Source organism: Octopus bimaculoides, chromosome 11 (assembly GCF_001194135.2).
Source record: "Octopus bimaculoides isolate UCB-OBI-ISO-001 chromosome 11, ASM119413v2, whole genome shotgun sequence".
Lineage (NCBI taxonomy): Eukaryota > Metazoa > Mollusca > Cephalopoda > Octopoda > Octopodidae > Octopus > Octopus bimaculoides.
In genome coordinates, this window is record NC_068991.1 from 17,360,830 (window position 1) to 17,369,268 (window position 8,439).

The following is an 8,439-nucleotide window of genomic DNA, read 5'->3' on the forward strand; positions in this document are numbered from 1 at the left end:
AGCAAGGTCACTTGCTCAATGATTTCAGGTCGCTTGATTTGGATGAGGCTGCCACTAGTGAAACAAGGATCTACGGAAAACATGCCGTAGCATCCATTTTCGAGAACATCGAGTTGTTTTCATCTTGTGTTCTATCTGCAGCAGTTCGACCTGCAGAGACTCATTGATCTAGAGCTACGCACCCTGTTGGAACCCCTATTTCAACCGCCTGCGTTCGCAATCGTACTCGCTTGATCATTACTCAACATTCATGGCCATAAGTGAGGATAGGCGCGAAAAACCAAACTGAAGATACCGAGTTTGGCCTTTTTTTTTTTTTTTTACCAACCTTTCCTTTTCTGACGATCGAATGCTGGAGCTAACGTATCGTTGTTCTACCTTCTGCAATTCTAGCATCCAATTCAGCCTTCTGCACCACATTACTCGTGAATATAGTCTCAAGATACATAAACTTTTCCATTTGTCTTAGTAATGTTCCACTAACATGCAGAGTGCACTGGGAGACTTTCTTGAGAGGACCAACGTCACAACACTAGTTCTTATCCCTGTTTTGCAGCACTCGGCAGCGAACCTATTTGCTGCATGCTGGAGATCACCTGATGAGCCAAAGAAATTCCTTTATAATCATCGGCAAATTATGACATCATAATAGAAATGCATCGAAATTTTCAAATGAAATATAAAGCAAAGGGGAAAAAATTGTAATGTATTCTCTTCCTTCAATTTTCTATGAAAACAATTCACGATTAAAATGACGTCATAAGAGAATATTTTTCATATTTTACAAAATTTCTTCTTTCACGAAATTGTTGAAAAGCGTGTGATGGACAGACAGGCGGACGAACAGGGAAACACATCTCTTATTATTATATAAAATTCAACACAACATACATTGTTTACTGGCGACCGCCTTATGTTCACAATTGTTGTTGGAATGAGACGTGAAATTCTCTACTATGGTGTTTCGTGGTAAAAATTGTCTTCGGTCAGCTGACGATCGAAAAGTTTCCGGTTTTTTCCGCTCAGTATTTGAATATTCCCTTTTCTGCCACATTGATCTACGTATTCTTTTCTTCCTTATATGTATGTATGTATGTATGTATGTATGTATGTATGTATGCATGTATGTATGTATGTATGTATGAGCGAATAGATTCCAAAGAGGCTGGTGTTAGTCTGCATCGGCAAGACATGTAATGGAGTAAAAGCAATGAAATGAATAATATGAACTTTCTGTTCATATTATAAAATCCAACGTTTCGGACAGAGTCATTCTTCAGAGAAAAGTTGCAAGGAGAGAAATTGATGAGAGACAGCAGGGTTTCGCATCCTCTAAGATAAAAAAAAAACTGGTTGCAACTGATAAAGGAACGTAGGACCACGTGAGCTTCACGAGAACAGGAAACGGTGGGGAAAAATAGTGTAGTGTAAGAAGGTAGAAGGAAAGAAGAATGAAATAAGGAGAGAAGGCAAAGTCGATCGTGAGGTGAAGGGAAAAAGACGGGAGTTGAAGGATGTGAAAGAGTTAAATTAACTAAGAGGGGGTGAATGAGTGGATGGGGAAACGTCCATTTGAACCTGTCGGTGACATCGTGCCAAATTCGGATATGAAATTTATTTCCCTCTGTTTCTTTGAAAATGTGGATCCATGGTGTGCAGCGACATCGTACTCTGCTGAATGGCGGAATCGCTTGCGTTGAAATGGGTAGCTACAGGTTGGCCTTCCATACGTAGTAGTATACTTCGAATATGCTCCCGAGAGCGATCAGCAAAGCGTTGGCCTGTTTACTCAATGTGAAAGGGCGCCACAAAGTTTGCATATGATATAATATATAAGGTTAGACGATGTGCAACACAAGTACTAAGTAAAGTACGATTGTAGTGTTGTTTATGTAGTAGCAGGATTTGTATCATCAGCGAGCGCACTTAAAAGGGTTTGGATTGTGCAGAGCTTGTTACTGTGTTGTGCGTAGACAGACAGACACAGGCAGGCAGACAGGCAAGCAGACAGACAGATCGATAGACAGATAGATAGATAGATAGATAGATAGATAGATAGATAGATGGATGGATGGATGGATGGATGGATGGATGGATGGATGGATAGATATATAGATAGATAGATAGATAGATAGGGGTATATGAAAGGTCTTTGGAATGTTTTATAAATCGTCACTGTACCTTTGATGTGGAGGATGCAGGTCACATTGCTTTGTTATTTATTTATGTCTTAAAACCCCCAGGATTTCTATACATTGCAAATTACTTACTACATATCCCGGTGCACCTCTGATAGCAAGCATAAAGGAAAAGCCATAGGTTGAATACAAGAGATGTAAGTCATCTGTGTTCATAACAAATGTACACACGCTGTCGATAGGGCACTTCCTGCAGTATTTGTCCTGTGATAAAATATTTTAAGGACTTATCGAGTTAAAACCGCAATAAACGTCGAAGATGGACAAGAATTTATAGGAACCTGGCAGGCGTGAAGTGGATTCGATCCACTTTACCCATATTTGAATAGCTAGGCCGAAGCGGTCTCCACCACTTGACCCTTTTCTGACCTCTTCTACTCCATCTAGAATTGAGGTAAACAAGCTAAATCCTTTGCACTCACTGCCCTGCTTCATGGCTATATAAACAGGACACTCCAAGAAAACTTCCTCTTTCTCTCTTTACTCGACAGCTTGGTCGCTGGTCGGCGGCGACTGGACATTTGAAGCCATGGACCTAAGCAGGCATACGAGCTAGTAATTCCTTTTCTCTATAACACTACCATCTCTCTCTATACAATTACTGCCATAAAAAAAGGAACATACAGATACAGGCCTAAATTCCTAACCTTGCATGTTTTATATGCTATTGCACTGGCCTACCCGTCGTGGTAAGGCAACATAGAATGTAACGGCAAAAATAAATATTTTCTTATAAAAATGTTCATGTCCATTCAATCTTATAACCGTTACAAGTGGTGACCCCGACATCGTTCAACCTTATAACCGTTACAAATTCACCCCGACAGCGACCAGCGAGCGTGCCAGATGCATTTCGTTTTTTTTGGTGGGGTAGGGGGTTCCTTTCTTTCTGACAAGTATGGTAACTATTTCCTTGCAGCTAACACAACTGTGATAATGTATAGAATTAAGGGTTTTAACGATAAACGTGACCAAACAGCCAAAATAAATATTTATTGTACCCTTTTTTTCCCCGAAAGTTTTCGTCTTCGTTATATCTTCTGATGAATGTTACTTTGGTGAGAAACCGGAAGTGATGGGTACTGTAGTATCTTCGAGGACTCCTTGGCGACTGTCGATCATTCCAGGAGTTCTATTTCGCATGGTAAACATTATCATACATTTTTTTCAGGATGTTAATATCGCCAATCATGACCCAGTATAACTGTGGTAGCAGCTACCGATCAGATGGACGAAGCCCACTACTTACTCCAAGGCGGCGCATGGGCAGATTGAATTTTGACAGCGATACGCTTGATCTCCCACCAATGGGAGGTGGATAAGGACTGTAAACGGAAAGCAGTCTGCTGTCTCAAAAGGACTGCAGACTGCCTCAGATGTTTCCCGCTAGTCTGGAAACAGTAATTATACCAAATCCTCCACTTCTCCTCCCCCTGCTCCTCCTTCTCTTCAAACCCACCACTACCAGCACCATTTATCTTCTTCCCTCTTTCTCTCTCTTCTGACTGCATGACATCATGAATTTCTTTTTTTTTTTTTTTTTTTTTTTTTTACTTTTATTATTTTCCAGTATTCCTTCTTCTTCCTCCTTCTTTGCCATGATTTCATCCAGATGGCTTCAAGAGTAACTTTGGTGGTATATAGCTGTAGCTCTCCAACCGTTTTTGCACCGTAGACTGATTTCATGCAGATCATATAATACATATTTATTATAACAGCTGGATGTTTTTCCTCCAGCCGTAGAAACCATGCCAAAACAAACATGGAGCCCGGGCAGCTCTTCGGCTGGCCAGCTCCTGTCAAACCGTCCAACTCATGCCAGCATGGAAAACGGACGTTAAGTGATGATGACGATGATGATGATGATGATGAATCCATGAGCTGACATTCCAATGATTTCTCTACTAAGCCATTCCATACCAGCGAGATGATTGTTAGCACACAGTAGAATCGGTTTAGAAAGTATTATGTAACTGGAGGGCGGAAAAATATAACATCTGATTATGGATTTTGATAAACATATAAATAAGAGAATTGAATGAAAGATTGATAAGTAAAACATCATAATTAAGTTTCGTTTTTGGATTTGGCTTATTATCTAACGCACTTTACCGGTGGGTGTGTTAGTTAATAAGGCACTAAAAGAGAATGACTCTCCCCAGACACAACAAAATCATCATTAAATCTTTCCTTTAAATGAACTGGCCTGCTACTTGTCTCTTACTCTCACTCATGTAAAAAGTAAAATCTAAATAATGAAATAATGACGTAGTGGATAGTTACGTCATTGCGATGAACGCTGAACGCGACTCCATTCGAGCTGGAATATATTTTTTCACTAAGTTGTCCTTGTGAATGATAAATGCTTTTGATAAACTTTTGTAACTATCTAGTTATAGTTTGGTAATTTTTCTGTCTTGGTTGGCAGCATTAAAAGTAACAATTCTGTTGAATGGTCGTAAAACCTCGACAATCTTCCGTTGGAGGTTGATAATGACAAAATATTGAAGTGGAAGCTTTAATTTGGTTTATAATCATTTATATCTCACAACAATTCATTGTTTCAAAAAGTATAAAGAGAAATTACCTTCCTAATCTGATGTTCAGTTCTCACTTGTATGGATTTTACCTTTCATTTTATAACAGCGTTTATTCAATTTATCCGTGCATCTCTCTTAACAAAGATTTGTTATTGAAAGCCAAAGCAAGGAATCATTATCATAAGGTAAGTTTTATTATCGTTCTATTAAAAACATTCTATATTTTTAAATGACTATATTATATCAAATAATCAAAATTAGTACACTACTCTATAGAAAGGTGGTATGTCATGTTTTTAGACGAATCAAGTTGTGTAATGTAAAGTATAGGTGTTGATATGAAGAAATATTACTCTAGTTGCCCCAATTTAGGTAACTGGAGAATAGATAACCAGATATTTTGAGAAAAGTTGCTCACAATAAACTAGCTTGCTCTATAGGAGATTGGAGGTTGTTCCTTTGATTTTTCTCTATCGCTACAGATTCCGGTTAATTGAAGAATCAAGTTACTTGATGAGTTTTATTGAGCATAGCAAACCATTTGGCGGTTATTGCATGTAAATGGCGCTAGCACTCAGCAACGGGTCCTTCTTCAAAAATATTGGTTTCAAATTTTGGCACAAGTCCATGAAGGGTGCGTGGTGGGGAGTCAATATCATCAATCCCAGTGCTCGGCTGGTACTTATTTTATCGATCCCGAAAGAATGAAATGCAAAGTCGACCTCGGAGGTTTTTGAACTCAGAACGTGCAGACGGACAAAATGCCGCGGAGTATTTTGCCCGGCGTGCTTAATGATTCTGCCAGCTTGCCGCCTTCCTTCTTCAAAATATTGGTTTCAAATTTTAGTTCAAGGCCACTAGTTTCTGAGAAGGGGTTAAGTCGGTTACATCGACCCCTGTTACTTATTTTATCGACCCCGAAAGGACAAAAGGCAAAGTTTCCCTCAACAGAATTTGTATTCAGAAAGTGCAGACAGATGAAATGCCGCTAAGCATTTTGCTCGGCGTGCTAACGGTTCTGCCAGCTAGTCATCTTCCTTCTTCAAAATGTTGATACTGTGACACACAGTCCATTGTGTCCGAGTAGGGGATATATCTTTATTAACGTCAGTGCTTTATCGGTCCGTGGAGGGAGGGGTCGATCTCAAAGAAATATACTTCAAAGTAAGAACTAGACAGAGGATTCCAATTCAGAACATCAAATAAATAATGTCTCTCTTCTGCTTTCTTATTTCTTTTGCTAACATAGCCACACAACTTGAAATTTATAAGAGAGAGCGAATTATATTGCATGATGTTTTGCTAATTTACGTCTAAGTCAAATAGAAAGGGCAGCTTCCATAGGATTTACAGGACCCCCAGATTGGTTGGGGAAAAAGGTAAAACTCAAGTTGCATGTAAACCACTACTTCGATTACTTAGAATAGCCTCACCAGAAGCCAGTGGACGCAAGTGATCTTACCAACGAAAAGAGGAATTTATACAGTGACCGTAATAATGAAGCTGAGACTGTCTTCTTTGATGACGATGCCACTGTGAAACCTGTCTTCTCTGATGACGATTCTCCTCTGTGAAACCACTTCTATCTGTACTCTCTTACAAATAGTGTTACTAGGTAAGAAAAGGTGCACCAAGATATCGAGTTTTATTTATAAGTCACCTGATCTGAATGTTTGCTACAGAGTGAATTCTGCTCTTGGCACCCAAAGTTCATGCGTTGGTATTGAAATAAGAGACAAATTAGATGTACAATCCATTCCAATAGCGTTGGTTATTTGAAAGTAATGGAACTGGAATAACAGTTAGTCGAGATCAAATTTACGAACGCCATTCATTAATAGCTTACCTTTTGTTCTACAGTACTCAACCTTCTTAATTACTGATTTAGGAATCTTACCCTTGTGTCAAAATTTGATATCAATATTCAATATTTGAAAAAAAAGGCGGCGAGGTGGCAGAATCGTTAGCGCGGCGAACAAAAAGCTTAACGGCGTTTCGTCCGTCCTTGCGTTCTGAGTTCAAATGTCACTAAGGTCGACTTCGCCTTTCATCCTTTCGGGGTCGATAAAATAAAATATGTACCAGTTGAACATTGGTGTCGATGTAATCGATCTACTTCCTCCTCAGAACAGGTGTTGGAGGGGGCGGCGGGCTTGTGGCTTTGTGTCAAATTATGAAACCAATATTAAATATTTGAAATAAATACTAAACATTTAAGCTAAATTCAACTGCATATCATTTTGTCAAAAATTTTACTGTTTCGATAACTTTACTCAATTATAACACACACACAAACACACACACACACACACACACACACAAACACACACACACACACACATACACACAAACACACACACACACAAACACACACACACACACATCACTTCAATGAAGCTCCTTCTCCAAATACTTGATATATTAGGATGCTAAAAATAATAAAAAAAGCTGTTTACCGATGTAGACCTAATATTATTTTCAATAGTCTCCATTTTTAACTGCATGAATACGTATAAGCGAGTTCCTTTTGTGTGTGTGTGTGTGTGTGTGTGTGTGTGTGTGGCCGTCCGTGCATGTGTCCGTGCGTGCGTCCGTGCGTGCGCGTGTCCGTGCGTGCGTCCGTGCGCGCGTGCGCGTACGTATGCGTGTATGTATACATATACGTATATAAATAAGTATGTGAGCGTATGCATGTGTTGATGTATAAGTATATACTGATATAATAGGATTTTTATATACTTGTACTTTCGCTACTTAAGTGTTTACAAATGTTCGAAGGTAGATCTGCAAATGTATCATGCATAGATTCTAGGTTTCATTCATCTGTTTTTCTTCATTTGGTAATGTAATTAGGTTATCTATTTTCTACATGTTATTTCGTTCATTACTAATTCTAATACAAGGATATATGTTTATTCAAATACTAGTTTCCGATTACGAAGTAATCTTATGTATGTGTGTTTTAACATAACACATAACGTTATTTGATTACTGTCTCTAATTCTTTGACGCCATATTTCGTAAAGAAATTATTTTATCTACTCTGCATCAAATTTGTTCCAAACGTTTAATCACAGTGTCCAGGGTGGAATTTACACTGTCCTTTAGCAAGCTTGAGTTTGACAATTTTCCTACACCTGTCGTCGGCTTTATTAGGAATGTTCAACAGGGAGATTACTCTATAATTAGAAGACCTTTTTTTTGTTGTCTCCCTTGCAAAAATTATGATTTTTAACTCCAGATTACCATTGCTTTGATCTCCTTCGAGATACAGGTTGAGTTGCATACAGCGAGAGTATACTTTCTCTACTTAAGGCTTTTAACATCGCTGGCCAAATTTCATCCTTCCCAGCGACCTTGGCACATTTTAACGCTTTAATTGCCTCTATGACTTCAGCTTCGGAAAGGATGCCTGAGGATTTTATTCCGACGATTCTCTCAGGGATAGTGGTCGGAAAAGATGGTTGGATAGATGGATGCTTAACGACAAAGAAATATTATACGTTTACAGGTTCTAAAAATTCTGTTGCCGAAAACCAATAGAATTAACAAATCCGAAGATTCTTAGGTAGCGAATTAAATCTGTAAAAATATATCCATTCGCTTTACGGTTTTCTGAACTCGCATTGAGTCCATTTTGGATTTCTGGCTTTGATCTTGTGTGCCTGTGTATGTGTATCAATCTTTCTCTCTCTCTCTCT

The 8,439-nt window shown here is 38.7% G+C and overlaps 1 protein-coding gene across 5 annotated transcripts in view; it reads left to right on the forward strand.

Annotated features, from left to right (window-relative positions):
- Nucleotides 1-3,777: 3,777 nt before the first annotated feature.
- LOC106876467 (carbonic anhydrase 12) overlaps nt 3,778-8,439 on the forward strand; it is a 27,017-nt gene continuing 22,355 nt past the window's right edge. For 2 of the 5 annotated variants that reach the window (XM_014925027.2, XM_014925028.2), the window contains exon 1: nt 3,780-4,923. The gene's annotated coding sequence lies outside the window, so the exon portion shown is untranslated. Of the gene's footprint in view, nt 4,924-7,458; nt 7,579-8,439 lie in introns of those variants that run through there. The other 3 variants (XM_052971539.1, XM_052971541.1, XM_052971542.1) reach the window with 2 other exon arrangements.